The sequence below is a fragment of the Chlorocebus sabaeus genome, chromosome 1 (assembly GCF_047675955.1).
Source record: "Chlorocebus sabaeus isolate Y175 chromosome 1, mChlSab1.0.hap1, whole genome shotgun sequence".
NCBI lineage: Eukaryota > Metazoa > Chordata > Mammalia > Primates > Cercopithecidae > Chlorocebus > Chlorocebus sabaeus.
In genome coordinates this window covers 37,055,489-37,076,530 of record NC_132904.1, presented here as the reverse complement: position 1 = coordinate 37,076,530, position 21,042 = coordinate 37,055,489, and the positions used below count along the sequence as shown (strand labels likewise).

Genomic DNA, 21,042 nt, shown 5'->3' with positions numbered 1-21,042 from the left:
ATACTTATTTTGTTTATATCTCATTGGTCAGAACTTGGCCATGTGCACACACATACCTACAAGGGAAGCTGAGAAATGTAGTCATTATTCTGGCCAGTCATTTGTCTAGTTAAGAAGTGGGGGTTCTATTACTGAGAAGGAAGAGGAGGGCAGATATTGGGCCACAATTAACAATCTTAGCCACAATAAGTAGCTTTTTGACCCTTCATGCCTTAATTAATACATGGGGCTAATATTATCTGCCTCATTAGGATTTGAGAGAGTTAAAGAATATATGTATGCCCAAGTGCCTAGCATATAATAGGTGCTTAATTGATGGAAATAAGTATAATTATGTATGTAAAATGCCTTGTGCATGGTGGGTGCCAGTTCTCTCTCTTGTTCCATTCCTCCTTATTTCATAGATGTTGGATGATATGTATGAAAGCTGAAAGGAGTCAAGGCTTAGACCAGCAACAGACTAACGCATGTAATTCTTACTGCTTCTCTCCTATTTCTCTCACCTATTCCATCTTAAATAGGTTAGAAGCTAAACAGTTAGGGCATGCAGACAGAGAAGTGACCCCTTGGCCAATTGCCTCTCAATTAAATCCATCTTGTAGCAATTTTTGTAGTAATCATTATCAGGGATCTGTATTAGGAGGAAGCAAAGGTCATAGGGGCTCCTTTAAACGATTGGAAACTCTTCATTCCAGGGATGAGGTTAGATAAATTAAACTAAGCTCTTAAAACAATCAGGCTGACCTCATCATCTCAGAGATCCAGAGCCAGGAGCCAAGCTCATGCTGGGTCTCCTTCTGTGGGCCCCCAGAGTATGATTCTCATTGATGACATCTAGACCAGGCCCTTCGGAGTTTCTCAGGACAGAGAAGAGAGCTGATGGGGAAGGGTGCATCCAATATCTCCAATATTACCAATATTTCTTCCACAGAGATTGGATGGAAAGACTCCAGTCAACAACCAGATAGAGGCCACTTGAGTGAAACCACATTTAGGACTCTGGAAAGCCAGATTTTCTCCCAAAATCCTTTCCCTAAGCTACTGTGAATAGAGTCAGCTATGAGATAGTATAGGGTACGGGGCCCTAGGGTCAAGGTTGAGCCCATTTCAAGTAGGGACATCCTTAGTCATGCACTTTTCATCTGGTTTGAAATCCGTATCAGTGATCAACTAACACATTCATTCATTCTTTCAATAGTGATAATTAAATACCTACTATGTATTAGATCCTGGAAATGTTAAAGCCACCCATAAAGGAAAAAACTTGATAGTAAACAACAAAAAGCAATAGGCATTATGAGGGAGGTCAAGATTGAAGATGTGTGGGGTAAAATGGGAGAAAGAAATATAGTTCCACTCTTTGTGCTGTTTGTTATTTATATGGCACCCATTTTCCCCTCAAATAATACCTTTTATTTTCTATTTCAAATCTAATACATATTCATCACAGAAACTTTGGAAGCTACAGAAAAGCAGAGAGGAGAAAATATGAATACTATATAACCTCACAGGAGAGATAAGCACTGCCAGGTTTTTAGTCTACGACCATCTTCCTACCACCCTCAGTTCCCTCCTTCCCAGAGTCCCTTGCAGCAACATGGGGAGCCCCTCCCCACTCATTTCCAGTAAAGTGCAGAAAGCTGGGACATTCCTTTAGGGAATGGCTCTGCTCTGGATTCCGCAACAGTAGATACAGTCACCCCATCCACCCATTTAAAAGGTTTTAAAAGCTAAATAGGGCCCTAATTAAAGAAGATGAACTTGGAATCAGAGAAAGCAGAAGGCCATTACAAATACTTCAGATTTTACCTCAAGTGAGATAGGAAACGGTTGTAGGGTTTTTAGCAGAGTAGTGACACACTCTGGCTTATCATTTAAAAGAATTATTGTAGCTGATGTGTGGTGACAAGTTAGGAGGCAACTATAAAAATCCAGGCAAAACCTAAGACTAGTTATTTGACCTCTCTGAGGGTACTAGCCTGAATAAAACCTCTCTGAAGATATCGGGTCCTAAACAGATGTTCTGGAACCTGTAAATGTTACCTTAAAGGGAAAAATAGTCTTTGAAGATGTGGTTAAATTAAAAATCTTGAGATGGGAAGATTATTCTGCATCACCCAGGTGGGCCCTAAATGCAATCACAACTGTCCTTATAGGAGACAACCAGAGGAAGAGAAGACACACACAGCAAAGAGAAGGTGATGTGACGATTGAGGCAAAGATTAGAATGATGAGGGCTCCAGTCAAAAAATGCTGGCAGCCACTAGAAACTGGAAGAGGCGAGGAACAGACTCTTCCCCAGAGCCACCAGAGTGAGAGTGTGGCCCTGTAAACAATTTTATTTTGTCCCAGTGTTACTAAGTTTTGACTTTTGGCTTCCAGAAATATTATGGAATAAATTTCCATTGTTTGAAACCACTCAGTATGTGGTATTGTGTTACAGGAGACTAGGAAACTCATAGAGATTATGGCTCTGGGAAGGAGGAGCTGCCTTAACAAATACCTAAATGTATGGAAGTGACTTTGGAGTTGAATAATAATTTTTAAGGCACATGCTGGAAAAAGCCTAAATGTTCTTAAACAGAGTATAAATATGGATATTAACAGCATTTCTGGTGAGAATTGAGAAGGAAGCAAGGCACATGGTAGAGAAAGCCTGTATCATCTTAGAGGATAAATGTATTATCATTTAAAAAAAAGTTTACAGAAATATGAACATTAAAGGTGTTTCTGGAAAGAAGAACAGGTATTGGAAGCTGGAAAATAGGTGATTCTTATACAATGGTAGAAAATTCACTAAATTGTGTGCTACTGTTAGGTGAAAAGCAGAATTTGTAAGCAATAAACGTGGATATTTACCTGACGGGATTTCTAAACAGAGTGTTTAACATGTGGCCTGATTTCTTCTTGGTGCTTACAGTATAATATGAGAAGAAAGAGATACTTGATAAAGAATTGTTAGGCAAAAATGAACCAGGATTTGTTGCTTTTAAAAATTCTCAGTCTATTCAGGTTACAAAAGATGCTAAAATTAGGAGATTTACTGTTAGGAAAGAGCACTCTGGAGAGAAGGCCAAGGGTGCGACAGGACAACTTTTTGTAATGGCTACAGAGACTGAAAATGTGATTATTTAGGGAATATCTGTGGAGGGCCCTCTGGCCTAATAGCATAAATCCCTGTGGGATAGAAGGGGAGAATGTTATAGCAGCAGTAACACTTCCAGTTTGGACTGAAAGGGACAGAAGGAAGATAAAATAAACGAAGGCTATTGGACTTCCAAAAAGTCTACATGCAAGCCACAAGGCTGATAAAATGATTTAGCTGAAAACATGTGCTACCCTTAGTGGACTCCAACAGCCATCTCTTGTGAAAAAAAAAAATCACTCTGAGAAACGCAACACTTTTTTAATAGCAAGATGTGCTTCCCAATTCTTATATCACATTCATTCACAGAGATGCCTGTACACAACTATCACACAGTTGTCCTTTGGTGTCCATGGGGGATTGGTTCCAGGACTCCCCAAGGATCCCAAAGTTCATGGATGCTCAAGTTCTTTTATAAAATGATGTAGTATTTGCATGTAACCTATGCACATCCTTCCATATACTTTAGTCTCCAGATTATTTATAGCACATGAAACAATGTAAATGCTATGTCTATCATTGTTATACTGTGTTGTTTAGGAAATAGTGACAAGGAAAAAAGTCTACACATGTTTAGTACAGACACAACCATCCATTAAAAAAAAATTCAATCTGTAGTTGTTTGAATACTTGGGTGTAGAATCTTTGCATAAGAAGGGCTGACTGTGTTAGCTAAATATAAATTTTAAACAACACTCATTTCACAGGTGACAAATTATTTCTAACACTTCTCATGCTAATTAACAAATTCTCTACCATTACCTTTCTAGTACTATTGATTTGTTTCCTTCAAATGCAAACTAACGAATTCTAGACTATGAATTCTCTTTAGGGCACTTCATTTGTTTAATTGACCACTCCTAGTTAGCTAATTACCTACATACTTGTCACCACGTTTACGCTGATGTGTTTTAAAGTAAACTATACATAATATGACAAATTTGAAATGTTTTCCACACTGGTACGTTAGTTACACCATCTATAAATGGTCAATGAGAGACTTGCCTCATTATAATCATTGGGTAATAGTACAATGCCTGTCATAGGTCTGCTAGACCCTGAGATGAGAATTTGTATGCAAGTGATTTATTAACTAAGTATTCCCACAAGAAACAATAAAGGAAGAAGAGAAGCTGAACAGGGAAGGAGAAGTAGCCTAGCAAGATTATAACTTCAGGCAAAGTTTCAAAAAAGGTAGCTTCAGTCTGATCTCAGGAGATTTTTGGATTTTGCCTTATCCCAATCTGCTACAGAGGAACTGGGTTCCAATAGTCTCAGAAGAGTCATGGGTACAGGCTTTGGGAGGAAGGGCACACCTAAGTTAAGAGAAAGAACACATAAAAATGGTAAAAATAATCTGAGAAGACTTGACTATTTGCTCAGTAGTGATAAAGTATTTTCCCTGGACCAGTATATTCCCTGGACCACAGATATTTCCCTGGACCTGTCCAAGGATTGTTACAGATCTGCAATGAGATAAATATAGAAATTGATAGTATGCATTTAGAAATTTGTATAGAAATTTGACAGTAATTTTATGTCTGTTGAATCTAATAATTTTAAAATTGGCTTCATTTTATTTCATTTTTGTACTAATTTGTTTTAGCTGCACTTTACAAAAGAATTGCTCTATGATGTATTAGGAAAAAAAGCTTGGGTCATTTACCACAGAAGCACTGAGCTATGGTACACATAAAACTGTAGCTATTATTACTGGAAAATCATTCATTCGTTCACACACTCATTTAAAAATGCTTATTGAATTTCTGTCATAAATCAGTCATCAAGGTTGGAGATATAGTTATGAATCCTTTTGGATTTTGCTGGAGGGGAAAGATGATAAGTCAATATACAAGTAAAAAAATTTTCAGTATCAGATGGAGGTAAATATAGGGAAAAATAAAACAAGGGAAGAGAAAAGAGATGATGGAGAAGGAGGTTTCATATGAAGGTTGTATTTGTTATCTGTTGCTGTACAACAAATTGGCAAAAACTGGATGGCTTAAAAATACACACTTATTATCTTATAGATTCTATGGGTAAAGATCCACACATGACTTAGATGAGTCCATTACTTAGAGTATTCTAATGTTGCAATCAAGGTATCAGCCAAGCTGTGTTCTCATCTGGAGGCCCAACTGAGGAATAATTCATTTCTAAAGTCACTCTGATTTTTGGTAAAATTTATTTACTTACTGCTCTAGAACTGAGACTTCTGTTTTCTTGTTGATCTGGTCAGAGGTCCCCTTCAAATTCCTAGAAGCTGCCGTTAGCTGTTTGCCACTGGACTTCCTAACATAGATGCTTGTTTCTTCAAAGCCAGCAAGGGAACTAGTTTCTAAAGTGAGTCTGATAGCAAGATGGAGTCTTATTTAATGTAATATAATCATAGTAGTGTCATATTCCATTTTCTGTAGGCACATCACAGATCCCACCCACCCTCTATAGGAAGGATTAGACAAGGGCATGGACACTAGAAGGTGGGCATCATGAGGGCCTACTTCATGTCTGTCACCGTGGCCAAAGAAGGCCAGAATAAGGTAATGTTAAAGCCATGACCTAAATGAAGCAAAAGAGAAAGCCATATAGATACCTGGTGAAAGATACATGCAAGCGGAGAGAATGGTAAATTTAAAGACCCTGAGACCGAACTTGCTTGATATGTCAAGGAAAAAAATTGGCTGGAGCAGACTGAGCAGAGGAGAGAGTAATACGAGGTGAGCTCAGAGGGATACTGCAGAGCCAGGTCATATAGGGCTGTGTAGGACTTGATAAGAACTTTGGAATTTGAGTGAGATGGGATGATTAAAGGGTTTAAAGCAGAGGGCTGTCATGGTCTGGCTGTCCTGTGGTGTATAAACTATGTGAAGAGGTGGCAAAGAAAAGGAGAGAGAGCAGTTAGGTTTCTATTTAATGATAGAGGCAACAGTGGTGGCTTCTTAGACCAAGATAGTAAAAGTATCAGTCAGCCTGAAACATAATCAGATCACAGATATACTCAGAAAGGAATGTCGCCCAGTGTGTTAGGCTGTTCTTGCATTGCTATAAAGAAATACCTGAGACTGGACAATGTATAAGGAAAAGAAGTTTAATTGGCTCACAGTTCTGCAGACTGTATAAGCATGGCACTAGCATCTGCTAGGCTTCTGGGGAGGTCTCAGGTAGCTTTTACTTGTGGTTAATGGTGAAGTGGGAGGGGGCATGTCATAGAAGTTCATAGGTAAGGTCAATGCTGGAAATGAAAATTTGGTAGTTATCAGCATGTGGATGGTATATAAAACCACGAGACTTGGGATGACCTGGGGAGTCAGCACTGATAGAAAGGGAAAACTGAGATCTAAATCTTGAGCTAGGGAGATGAGGAGGATTCAGCATAGGATGTTAAAAACGAATGACCACAGAGGTAGGAGAAGCAAGAGAGAGTGATGTCTTGAAAGCCTGGGAGTCTAGGAGTGTGTCAAAAAGAAGGGAGAGATCAACTGTGTCCAATTATGCTGATAAGTAAGATGAAGAGTGAGAATTGACCATTGGCTTTAGCTACATAGGAGCCATTGATGACCTTGACAAAAGGGTGGTAGGCAGAAAAGACGATTTGGAATGGCTTCAGTGGAAAATGGAGGGGAGAAATTAGCATACAAAATACAGACTACTTTTTCTGAGAAATTGCCCTGTAAGTGGAAAGAGAATAACAGGTCATCACTGGAGGGATGTAAGTCAAAAGGTCATTTTTTGAAGATGGGAGATAGTCACATTTGCTTGCTGATGGGCATGACCCATTAGAGTGAGAAAAGTTGAAAATGCAGAGATGGAGAAGCAATAGCAATAGCTGGAGTAGAGACTCTGAATATGAAGAGGGGATGGACATAGTAATGCTTCATAGAGTTGAGGGGAGGCTATAATGAAATGCTCTGTATAAGACCTCAGAATGATACCTGATGAATGACAGTTGGTCAGAAAACGATACCTTTTACTATTATTATGTAGTATTTTGGGGCAGGTGAGAGGGTAAAAGGACTCCTCAAATTCAGAAAACTCAAAGTTGAGATTAGAAACAAGTGTAAGTGGCATGACTGGTGGTAAGAGAGTACAGGTCAGAAATTAGAATCATTGAGGCAGTTCAACTTCTCCAACTGGGAGAAGCAGGGAAGCAACAGGATACAGTGTCAAGTGCAAATAGCTTTTCCCTTGCAATATGGTCTTTCTCCATCGGTAACTAGCTGCACAATAATAAGCAAGTCCCTGAGTTACTTTATGCCTCCATTTTCTCTCCTATAAAAGGAGTCTGGTAATACTCATTCTCTTGGCTTGAAACATGATTTCTAAGAAGCCGGCAAGGCTAAGCAGGAGAAAGTAGTTTAAAGTAGTGTTCTGCAAATGAGAGTTGTTTTCAGGAAGAGGTGTTTCAAATAGCAGAGAAGTGGGGATTCCAAAGACTCCCTAGGGTGAGTAAAAACAAATACTGTACCGTATACAATAGGTCCTTGAGTCAGAACGGAGGGGAGGGCGAGAAGGCAGAGTGGTATTCAGGGATCAGGAGTCAAACAGCAATTAAGGGAACAAAGGTCAGCTGGATGATAATTACAGGCAGTTAGGGAGGGAATTAGAGCTAGAGAGGTACTAATTACATGGGCCCTTTAGACAAGGGTGGGGCTTCGCCTAAAGGAACAAAACGAGGGCTGATTACCTGCTAAAAATAAAGGCTGCCCCTCAGAGCCAGGGCTCACAAATCTGGCGTAGTCCCAGGCAGCACGAGGCTGTGTGCTCTGCTTTGCAGTGCCTACTCTGCTTCTAGTGTGGGCAGAACGTGCCTCCACCCTTCTCCAAGTGCTGACACAAAGTCTGGGAGCTGTCTGTGGATCACTCACTTGCTCTGTAGGAGATGGTGGAGTAAGGGAGAAGGGCTTGGGGATAAAGCATCAAAATTGGGTGCACCAGTCAATCAATATAATCAGTCTAGGGGCTGGCTGTGCCCTGCAGAAGGATTTCACAGGGAGTGAAACCCAGGCCATATTTTGTTCTTTGTGTCAGTGCCCTGTAGTGGGGCTGTACCTGCAGGGAGGAGGGGGTACCTTTCCTTTATTTTCATTAAGTTACTATATGGACTATCTCAGCCCTGTGGCCAATGCAAGAAATTTGTCTCAGCTTTCTGAGGGGCTGGCACTGTATCCTCTATTTCTTCAGATCACTTTGTGAGGTCATTATTCTCCACTGGGGGCTTGTAGGTGAGAGGGAGTGGAGGCAGAAAGTGCATGCCCAGAGCATATTCTCAAACCAGCTCAGTCAGGGTTCTCTACCTCTGATTGAACTTGTACCCACTGTGAAGCTTCCTGGGCCACCTGTATCCAGCAGCTGACATGGATGATTTCTCTTATACTGTGAAGATTCTCTGATGGGTAAAATAGACTACCACATATTAAGACCTCTGTGTGCTTCATTTCATATTCTTACCATTTGGGGGGTGGTTATGTTTTTTCTTTATAATAGTTACCTATTGTTGCATGACAGATTACCCCAAGACTTAGTGGCTTAAAACAACAATTAAAATTTATCCTCTTTTGACTGGGCGCGGTAGCTCACGCCTGTAATCCCAGCACTTTGAGAGGCCAAGGCGGGCAGATCACGAGGTCAGGAGATCGAGACCATCCTGGCTAATACAGTGAAACCTCATCTCTACTAAAAATAACAAAAAATTAGACAGGCGTGCTGGCAGGCGCCTGTAGTCCCAGCTGCTTGGGAGGTTGAGGTAGGAGAATGGCTTGAACCTGGTAGACAGAACTTGCAGTGAGCAGAGATTGCGCCACTGCACTCCAGCCTGGGTGACAGAGCGAGACTCCATCTAAAAAAAAAAAAAAATTATCTTATTTCACAGTTTCTTTGGGTCAGGAGTTGAGGAGCAGTTTAGGTGCATGATCTTCCTTAGGGTCTCTCATGAGGTGACACTCAAGATGTCAGCTGGGGCTGCAGTTGCTCTAAGACCTGATGGAGGCCGGAGGATCTACTTCTAAGGTGGCTCCCTCACGTGGCTGGCAAGCTGGTACTGGCTGTTGGTGGAGGTCTTAGTTTCTTTTCTTCTAGGCCTCTCCACAGAGCTGAGTCTTCTCCTGACATGGTGGCTGGCTTTCCCCAGAAGAAGCAATGCAAAACCCAAGGTAGAGGTGACCATGCATTTTTTTTTTTTTTTAAATCTCGTGTTGGCAGACACACATCACACACTGTAACTTCTGCAGTATTCTGTTAATCACACAGTTCATCCCAGATTCACAAAAGTATGAATACAAGGAGATGGAGATCATTGGGAGTCATATTAGGATACTGCAATAGCCATTCTGTTAGGCATCTTGGTCATGCCTACTACATTCTGAAATTAAAAAATATTTGATGCTTACTGCGTAGTTATTAGTTCTCCAGCAGGCTTTTGACCACAGTAGCCTACTTAATCTTCAATTTATTTGCAGGTAGAAATAGATATGTGTTTATAGTCACTAATGTATTCATTCATTTATTTATCCAAAAGTATTTGTTGGGTACCTACTATATGCTAGACAATGTTTCTAGTCACCTGACAGATGGAGAAACTGAGGCATAGAAGTCTAGTGACTTGCCTAAGGTTTAGTGGCAGAAGATGATAAGAACTCAGGTGATATGGTTTGACTTGGTGTTCCCACCCAAACCTCTTGTTGAATTATAATTTTCAGGGTTGGGGAGAGGCCTGGTGGGAGGTGATTGGAACTTGGAGGTGGATTTCCCCCTTGCTCTTCTCATGATAGTGAGTTCTCCATGAGATCTGGTTGATTAAAAGTATGTAGCACAGGCCGGGTGTGGGGGATCACACCTGTAATCCCAGCACTTTGGGAGGCCAAGGCAGGTGGATCACGAGGTCGAGATTGAGACCATCCTGGCCAACATGGTGAAACCCCATCTGTACTAAAAATACAAAAATTAGCTGGGCATGGTGGCATGCACCTATAGTCCCAGCTACTCAGGAGTCTGAGGCAGGAGAATCGCTTGAACCCAGGAGGCAGAGGTTGCAGGGAGCTGATATCACATCACTGCACTCCAGCCTGGCGACAGAGTAAGACTCCATCTCAAAAAAAAAAAAAAAAAAAAAAAGTCAGTAGCACTTCCGCCTTTGCTCTCTCCTGCTCTGCCATGGTAAAACATGTCTGCTTCCCCCAGTTCCCCTGGGGCACTGCCTAGTGGATCTGTGAGAAGTGGGTCACCATCCTTCAGACCCCAGAATTGTAGAACCACTGACAAATTTCACTGTGCTTTTGGAAAACCTGCAGGCACTCAACACCAGCCCATGAGAGCAGCTGCAGTGGCTGTACCCTGCAGAGCCACAGAGCCAGAGCTGCCCAAGGCTCTGGGAGCCTATCCTCTGTATCAGCGCACCCTTGATGTGAGACATGGAGTCATAGGAGATTATTTTGGAGCTTTAAGATTCAATGACTGCCCTGCTGGGTTTTGGACTTGCATGGGGCCTGTAAGCACTCTGTTTTAGCCAATTTCTTTATTTTGAAATGGGAGCATTTAACCAATGCCTGCACTCCCATTGTATCTTGGAAGTAACTAACTTGGTTTTGATTTTACAGCCTCATGGGCAGGAGAGACTTGCCTTGTCTCTGATGAGACTATGGACTTGGACTTTTGGGTTAATGCTGGAATGAGTTAAGACTTCAGAGGACTGTTGGAAGGGCATGAGTGTGTTTTGAAATGTAAGAATGACATGAGATTTGGGAGGGGCAGAATGATATGGTTTGGCTCTTTGTCTCCACCCAAATCTCAAGTTGAATTATGATCTTCAGTGTTGGAGGAGGGGTCTGGTGGGAGGTGACTTAATCACTGTGATGTATTTCCCCCTTGTTGTTCTCATGATAGTGAGTTCTCACAAAATCTGGTTGTTGGAAAGTGTGTGGCACTTCTCCCTTTGCTTTCTCTGTCTCTCCTTCTCTGCCATGGTAAAATGTGCTTGCTTTCCCTTTGCATTCCACCATGATTATAAGTTTCCTGAAGCCTCCCAGCCACACTTCCTGTTCAGCCTGCAGAACTGTGAGTAAATTAAACCTCTTTTCTTCATAAATTTACTCAGTCTCTGGTAGTTCTTTATAGCAGTGTGAGAAGGGACTAATATACCAGGTGTCCAACCACTGTCATTGAGCATTTGAGCAGCAGTTGTGTGCCAGGCTTTGGGGGCACAGAGGTGAATGGTATTACTGCCCTGAAATAATTTAGGGTCCAGTGGGGGACTTTTACTGGTAAGACACATTTACACAGAGCTGGTAATTGTGATAAGTACCACAATACTATAGGAAATAGCCATGGAAGCTCCAAACATAGTCACTCCCAGCTGAGATGGTCAAGGATGGAGGCATGGGCTAAAAGACAAGTTAAGGAAAGGACTGAGAATTGACTTGACAGGATGAAAGTCTTTGCTGAGTTTGACAAGAGCAGGTCAACTAAAAATGGGACCTCTCTGGTTGAAGTCAGATTGGGATGTGACTGGGTTCTGCTAGTGGCAGTGGGAAGGGGTAGCTGGAGCCAACTGAGTACTATCTGCTCCACACACACACACACACACACCCCTCTTAACTCAGAGGTAGCCCTCAAGGCCACTTTCCAGTAATGTGACCAGTCCATGAATGGAGCCCTCCACAGAGCCCCTCTTGACTCAGCCACACTAGAGTTATACTGTGATATGGAAGGTGCTTTCTGAGCCCCACATTTTTCATGTTTAGGTTTCATGTGTGTGTATTCCAAGACAATTCACCCCCAAGGGTCAGAATGATGACGTGCCACTCCCTTGTTCTCAGTGCACTCAATGGACTTGTTGATGAAAACAGTTAAACTCTGTAAAATATTTGAAGAGATTTATTCTGAGTCAAATATGAGTGACCAATGGCCCATGACATAGCCCTCGAGATATCCTAAGAACACGTGTCAAAGTGTTGAGTCACAGCCTAGTTTTACACATTTTACAGAGACACAAGACATCAATCAAATATATGTAAGATTTACATTGATTTGTTCTGGAATGGTGAGACAATTCAAAGTGTGAGGGGACTTCCAGGTCATAGGTAGACTTAAAATTTTTCCGATTGGCAATTGGTTGAAAGTGTTATTTTCAATAAAAAGGAATGTCTAGGTTAAGATAAGGGGTTGTAAAGACCAAGGTTTTATCATGCAGATGAAGCCTCCAAGTAGCAGGCTTCAGAGAGAATAGATTCTAAATGTTTCTTATCAGACTTAAGGTCTGTGTTGATGTTAATTCTGGTTGGCTTTTCCTAAATTCCAAAAGGAAGGAGGGTATAATGAGGCGTGTTTGACTCCCCCTTTCCCATCATGGCCTGAACAAGTTTTGCAGGTTAACTTTTGAATGCCCTTGGCTGAGAGGAGGGGTCCATTCAGATGGTTGGGGGTCCTTAGAATTTAGAATTTTTGATTTACAGGTTTTGATAAATACACTTAAATTTTCCTGTTACTGACATTATCTCATTTAGAGAGGCAGTGAGATGTGGTGGTAAAAGGCATAGCCTCTGGAGCCAGATTGCCTGAACTCAAATGGCAGATCTCCCACTTACACACTTTGGTTTTTTGTTTGTTTGTTTTTGTTTTCATTTTGTTTTATTTTGTTTGAGATTCTGTCCTCCAGGCTGGAGTGCGGTGGCACCATCTTGGCTCACTGTAGCCTTGCTTCCCAGGCTTAAGTGATTCTCTTGCCTCAGCCTGCTGAGTAGCTGGGACTACAGGCACGTACTGGCATGTACTGGCATGTACAGGCATGCCTGGCTAATTTTCGTTCGTTTGTTTTGTTTTTGTGGCAATGGGGTTTCACCATGTTGCGAGGGCTCCACTTACACATTTTGAATTTATGGAAGCTCCTTAATTTCTCTGAGTCTCACTTTCCTTATCTATAATATGGGGTGAATGATCTTACCATTACAATGGGTTTTGTCTTGAGCCTTAAGTGAATTCATATACATAACACCTCAGAACAGTTCCTGGCAGCTAGAAAACGCTCAAAATGTATTCATTACTATTTATTCTTAGATTATCTACATTCAGGTAGCAGATAACTAGCTCATTGGCTCCTTGAGGGCAAATGCAAGTTGTTTCCAAGATGTGTTACAAATTCCAGAGATACACCGTTAATTTAAGAGTAACTTTCCAGAGAATAGAAGGGTGAGTGGCTTGAGGCTGCAGTGGAGAGAAGAAACACTATATCAAACATACATTGAATATAAGTTGCTTCTCCGGAAATACTAAAATGAGAAAATGTGGATTTATAATTGAGGAAATGCAGTACATAAACGTTTAAGCACCTTATCTTCACCTTTCCCAGCTGGGGCATATCTGCAGCTGGAGGCTCGGATAGGATGTCAGAGAGCCTTCCAGAGAATAGAAACATGATCCCACTATTTTGGGAGGTGAGAGAGTAGAAAAAAAATTTTTAGATACGATTTACATACAGTCAAATGCCCAAGTCTTATGTGTACAGCATAAGCCCATATTGAAAATCATACATGCTCCTTTTTCGATATTTTAAACAAGTCTGGGTCTGAATACAGCTGTATTGAAATCTGGAGTAAATGTGTCTACATGTAACATTTATTATGGGGAAAAAAAATCTCTTACTCAAAATCAAAACAGTTTCAGGGCTTAGAAGGAAAGATAGCTTATATTTAACGAACAGCTTTTATGTGCCAGGTATTTTCCATATATATAATATATAATATGTATATATTATATATAATATATAATATGTATAATATATTATATATAATATGTATAATATAGTATATATAATATATAATATGTATAATATATAATATAATATGATATATAATATATAACATGTATATAACCATGTAAATATAAAATATGTGTATATTATATATAATTATATATAATATAGAATATGTATATATATTATATATTTGAGATGAAATATCACTCTGTCGCCCAGGCTGGACTGCAGTGTCATGATTTTGACTCACTGCAACCTCCACCTCCCAGGTTCAAGTGGTTCTCCTGCCTCGGCCTCCTGAGTAGCTGGGATTATAAGCGTGCGCCACCACACCCAACTAATTTTTGTATTTTTAGTAGAGATGAGTTTCACCATGTTGGCTAGGCTGGTCTCAAACTCCTGACCTCATGATCTGCCTGCCTCGGCCTCCCAAAGTGCTGGGATTACTGGCCACTGCACCCAGCCCCATATATTTCTTTTTTCTTTCAAGACCTGCCACAACCCTGTAAGTTACTTATTAACACCTCCATTTTACAGATGAGAAAATCAATTTATATAATTTTCCCCAAAGTGACAGACTATTCTGTGGTTCCAAGTTGAGCCTAGAACCATCCTTCTTCAAATAATATGTTCTTTTTCTCTATTTTAATTACAATTTACTTAAATTAAACTCATTGCTTATCTTAGAGACAATCTAATCTCTTACAATACATTAAGAATAAATTGAGAATCTCCTTTCTGCCCAGAACTATACTAGGTTAAAGGGAAGAAGACAACTGAGATAAAATTTGGGTGCCATTTTTTAATTGCCCAATTTGGAATGCGTTCTGATGAGATTAGCCAGAAAGGTAAGTCATGTTTGATTTGTCTAATCATCTTTGGACTAAGCAGGAAGTATTTACAGAATAAAATGTCGTGAAGAAGCATAGCAGAAACTAGCGACTGTTGATTTAGACATAGAAGGAAGGAGATAGAAAAGAGAAGAGAATAGAATAGAAGAGAGAATATTGTTTCCCAGCGCTGGCCCTACAAATTGGCAGAGTCCATATCTGCACAGATCCTGCAAATTGGCAGAGTCTATGTCTACCCAGATGGCATGGAAAATATATTTCTCACCCCCACTTCCACTGCTACTCAGAGGAATGACAAGGAATGATTCCTTTGCAGCTGGAAGGCTATGGGGCCTTCATTGACCTATCTTATCAAATTTTGAATACTTCTAGGAGGGATGGATAAGTTTACCTATCTTATCCAATAACTGCTCATGCCTTTGCTATTAATTATTACATTAATTAATAGCAAAGGCATGTCAAGGCCATGGAGGAACAGGTCACAGAAGAGGGAGGGAGGCCAGTGAGACTGAACTTTGATCTTATCTTTGGGACCTGAACTTCTAGTATGATTTTCTAGAAAATACATCTCTCCTATGGCCTCTCAGTTTTGATATTCAGGAATACACCCCTCACTACACACACACACACACACACACACACACACACACTCCCCAGGACAGCTTCCTTAATAAAATTGTTTTTTTCTGTTAGAAGTTTTACAGAGGCGCTTTACATTTCACTCTTCTTTGTATATGTATCTGGGAATCTAGGACTTCATTAATGAGGAGTTTTCTTGACTTAGCCCCATTTTAATTTTTGTTTTATGGAAAGCATATTAAAAAAAAAAACAGTAGAAAAATGGAGAATTGGGTGCCTCAGTCTTATAGACAGCCAATCTCTTGGGGAGTGTTTAAAACTTGAGTATCTAGAACTTCAAGTGAGAGGAAGTGTGGACTGGGCAGATAGGACCCCATGTGAAAGCGAAGTCTTAGATACATGGCCCAATGTGCTAAAGAAGTTTCCTTTCTTTCATTCATTTGTTTTTCCATTTAACATATATTTGTGGACTGCCTACTTTATATCAGGCTTGTGTTAGGAATACAACGGTAAACAAGACAGCCTCTGCCCTCTCAGACCTCAGTCTTGTGAAGAATACAAGTAAATTATAGGAAAAGTACAGGGAAAGGGCATCCAATCCAGGCCTGTGGTTTATTTTTAAGTCAAATTCACCTTTTCAGCTGCTCATTTCTATGCTCCCCATCTAACCCCAGTGTAGAGTCAAAATAATGTTAAAAAATCTGGGTAAAATCCCATACCGGCTCTTTTCTCTATCTGTCTTATCCAGGAACTGCTCGGACTTCCATAACGAATCAAAAAGGTGCCTACCCCAGCAGTCAAGTGCTGTAGAAATGCAGCTTTCTGGGTGTTGTTTTCAAAAGTATCATTATCAAAAAATAGTTAATTACTGTCTAGAAAGTAAGGGAGGTAGCGTGGGTTGGATGGTGGTCCTCAAAATATGTCCAAGTGCTAACACTTAGAACTTGTGAAGATTATCTTAGTCAGAAAAAGAATCTCGTAGATTCTTAATTTAGGGCAATTAAATTAAGAATGACCATGAGATCGTCCTGGACTTAGGGTGGGTCCTAATCCAGTGATTGGTGTTCTTATAAGAGAAAGGAAAGGGACACTTGAAATGTAGTTACACAAGGGAGAAGGCCATGTGACGACAAAGGCAAAAAGTGGAGCCATGTGCCTACGGGCCAAGAAATGCCAAGGATTACCTGCAGTTGCCAGAAGCTAGGAGAGGCATGGAATGGATTTTCCCTCAAAGTTTTCAGAAGGAACTAATCCTGCCAACACCTTGATTTCAGACTTCTGGATTCCAGAATTATCAGAAAAGAAATTCCTGTTGTTTTAAGCCACCAAGTGTTTGTACTAGAACACTACTTAGAGGGGTTAATGAGATTTTGCTATTACTGCACTCCTTGAGTAGAAAGGAGGCCAAAAACTAGGATAAAGGGATTCTAATCCCTATAGAGAGTGATAGAGGGGATAAGGATCTATCCCAGACCGTGAAAAGGAAGTCTATGTGGCTGCTTTTGTACCACATGATCCTATTCCTCTTAGATTTCAGCTACCGGATAATATTTGGACAACAGACCCAAGGAGACTTAGAAGAGTTAACAAGTAGGTCAAGCATACACATAGTGCACTAGCAGAATCAAAGACAAACATACCCCCAAAATCTTTTTGAAATATTTTGATATTTGATATTTCAAAAAAGAAATAAAATAGTAGTCATGACAAAAATCAGAAGTTTTCCTGAATTCTTTATATTTGTCGTATATGCATGAATATGAGTGCCCTAATATGAGGTCATTCCCTACTCTCCCATTGAGAAAGTCAAGAAGAAAGTTTTATTTGTCAATGTGAGTGATAAACTTTTAGGTATGTATGTAGATGAAATAATTAAATGCATGCATATTGTATCTAATTCATTAAGTAGTTATATTTACATATTATAAATTATATATAAAATATATCAATTTAGAAGTATGTTCTTCTTTCTCATAGATCACAAAACACTCTTGTCCAAACTCTTCAAAAGTATCTCTGACATCAGGCCCCGCTCCTTGGCCACCCGGCGTGGGCGGTGCCACCCCTCCCCAGTGCCGCCCCGCATGCAGCTCACAGGCTCCTTCAGACTTCGATTGTGGCTGGAGCTGGAGTGGCGCAGGGCCTGAGACACTGCAGACCTGAGACCCCATAGCAGCTCGGAGGCGGTGAATAAAGTAGCCTCCAATAAAACTATATGGCAAAAAATGGGAAAGAAACAGATGGAAAGAATGAAAAACTTGAAGTGGCAGAGCCTGTATAACTTGTGATGGAAAAAGTACTAGATCTAGATCAACGTGTAGTGAATGGGAAAGTGGAATATTTTCTGAAGTGGAAGGTATTTACAGATGCTGACAATACTTGGGAACCTGAAGAAAATTTACATTGTGTAGAGTTGATTGAAGCCTTTCTTAATTCTCAAAAAGCTGGCAAAGAAGATGGTACAAAAAGAAAATCTTTATCTGACAGTGAATCTGATGACAGCAAATCAAAGAAGAAAAGAAACACTGCTGACAAACCAAGAGGATTTGCCAGAGGTCCTGATCCTGAAAGAATAATTGGTGCCACAGACGGCAGTGGGGAATTGATGTTTCTCATGAAATGGAAAGATTCAGATGAGGCAGACTCAGTGCTGGCCTCAAAAGAGGCGAATATGAAATGTCCTCAAATTGTAGCTGCTTTTTATGAAGAGAGACTAACTTGACAAGCTTGTCCAGAAGATGAAGTTCAATAATTGTTCACATTTTTGTGTATATATATGTGTGTGTCTATGTATATACATATATGGATTCTCGTGTGTGTGTGTATATACACACGTGTATATACACACACACACAAATATATATATATAATTTGGGTCTTGGTTTTTTATTTACTAGTGTGACAAAATAACTACATTCTAATGGAAATCCAGTTTGATATGTTCATTTTGAAAGTAGCGTTGGAAGAGTTGTTGGTTTTTTGTTTTTTGTTTTTGTTTTTTTCATCCGTAGCACTGGTTACTTTGAACAAATAAATAAAAGCTTCCTGTAGTTGCTTCCTTTATCAGAAAAGAACATTTGATACCATGGTATATCGTTTCCTCCGCATTAAAGGACAGCTTTTCTAAATGTTGAGGGTTATGTCCATAGTCATTACTCAATGAGAACTTGTGTTGTCATAAGCCTAAGGACCATTCTAGGTTTTTTGTTTGTGTGTGTGTGTATACATAAAATGCACATGTAAATTTTTAAACATTCACCAAAATGAAAAATCACAGGTAAACCCATGTTTCTGAGATGCCATTATTCTGAGCAAAATAAGAGATAATCACTTCAAGTTATATTGAAAATTTTCCTGAAGTCATAAACTTCAAGTGAAATAAGTGATTCTAATTAATAGGACAATTTAAATTGGATAATTTTAAAGCATCTATATCTATAAATTCAGTGGTTTGCTTGCAAAATTCCTAAAAGGAAAAATTTTATCACTGCCATCACAGGAGGTTTCCCCATCCAGATGAGGAAACTAGACAAATGCCAGTGTGTTTTAATTAGCTAAACACAACTAAGTTAAGTGAACATTTAAAAATGTCTCTATTGGGACATTCCTTAACAAATGTTGAAATCCCTGTTGCTACCTTGACTAAAAGGTCAGATTCATGGAATATCTAAGATTTGGCTTATAGAAACCTAATCAGATGGTTAGAGATGTTGGCAGTTTAGGACCTTCTGCCATAAATGTGTGAATAATGGTTTGTAATCCAACCTATTGGCCTGCATGGGTTTTCTTTTTTTGGGTTTGTTTGTTTTTGAGACAGAGTCTCGCTCTGTTGCCAGGCTGGAGTAGTGGTATGATCTCAGCTCACTGCAACCTCTTCCTCCCGGGTTCAAGTGATTCTCCTGTCTCAGCCTCCCAAGTAGCTGGGACTACAGGTGCGTGCCACCACACCCAGCTAATTTTTGCATTTTTAGTAGAGATGGGGTTTCACCATGTTGGCCAGGATAGTCTTGATCTCTTGACCTTGTGATCTGCCCACCTCAGCCTCCCAAAGTGCTGGGATTACAGGCGTGAGCCACTGCACTCAGCTGACCTGCATTTTTTTTTTTTTCTTATCCCAACTCATTCCTTACATGTAGGCTCAATCTTTTCAGTATTTGCTTTACTGATTCAGCAAAAGTGAGGAAAAACAACTTTGCAGTAATCAGAATGTTATGTAAATGTATATTGTTTACTTTATTGTAAATACTTGTGAACAGTGGTCAATAAATAGTTTTATTTTCCTTTATGCAAAAAAGTATCTTTGACATGAATACTTTTGTTTTCACTAGAACTATTTTTTGAATCCCTTATGCATTTAAAACTCAAAAAGTTCATTTTTAGAGAACATCATTTACATTTCTGCATGTTTTGTTAGTGATAGAGCATTTATTGAATCCTCATATAACCGGTCACTGAATATTTTATCTTAAGCATACTAGGACCCATTTTCATAATACCAGGATCTTTGAGGTTTTTATATGTGTATATTTACAATTTCCACAATGTTAGCACTTATTCCGTTGCACATTAAAATGACTTTTAAAAAGCTTGTTTACAGCAATATTGAACATTTAGAATTATGGGCTCATATTCATAATAATTATGGGTTCATTATCATAATAAGTAGTAAACCTGTGTTGAATTTCTTTGTCTCCTTTTTTTTAAATCAATTCTGCCAGGTAACCTCTGAGTTATCCCATGCCAGCATTAACTCAGGCAGTTATAGCCTAACATACCTTCCCTAAACAGTCCTCTTATGTTCAAAATGAAGTTGAGAGACTGTTCCATAATATGAGGCATTTTGAAAGAACTTGAATATATAGAAACTCCCTCTTTCCTAAAGCAGCGGTCCCCAAACTTTTTGGCACCAGGAACCGGTTTCACGGAAGAAAATTATTCCACGGACTGGGGTTGGGTGGGGATGGCTTCGGGATGATTTAAGTGCATTACATTTATTGTGCACTTTATTATTATTAAATCATGATGCATAATGAAATAATTATACAACTCACCATAATGTAGAATCAATGGGAGTCGTGAGTTTGTTTTCCTGCAACTAGACTGCCCCATCTGGGGATGATGGAAGACAGTGACAGAATATAAGGCACTGGATTCTCATGAGAAGTGTGCAACCTAGATCCCTTGCATGCGCAGTTCACACTAGGGTTTGTACTTCTTTGAGAATCTAATGCCACCAGTGATGTGACAGGAGTTGGAGCTCAGGGGATAACGCGAGCAATGGGGAGTGGCTATAAATACAGATGAAGCTTTGGCCAAGTGTAGTGGCTCACGCCTGTACTCCCAGCACTTTGGGAGACCAAGGCAGGTGGATCACTTGATGTTCGGAGTTCAAGACCATCCTGGTCAACATGGCAAAACCCTGACTCTACCAAAAAATACAAAAATTAGCCAGATGTGGTGGCACGTGCCTATAAACCAAGCTACTTGGGAGGCTGTGGCAGGAGAATCGCTTGAACGGGAGGGCAGAGGTTGCAGTGAGCTGAGACTGCACCACTGCACTCCAGACTGAGTGATGAAGTAAGACCTTGTCAGGAAAAAAAAAAAGAAAGGGAGAGAGAGGCAGAAAGAAAGAAAGAGAGAGAGAGGCAGAAAGAAAGAAAGAAAGAAAGAAAGAAAGAAAGAAAGAAAGAAAGAAAGAAAGAAAGAAAGAAAGAAAGAAAGAA

At 40.0% G+C, this 21,042-nt stretch overlaps 1 pseudogene; it reads left to right on the top strand.

Annotated features, from left to right (window-relative positions):
• The first annotated feature begins 17,562 nt into the window (after positions 1–17,562).
• On the top strand, positions 17,563–18,056 carry LOC103238535 (chromobox protein homolog 3 pseudogene; annotated as a pseudogene).
• Positions 18,057–21,042: the final 2,986 nt, after the last annotated feature.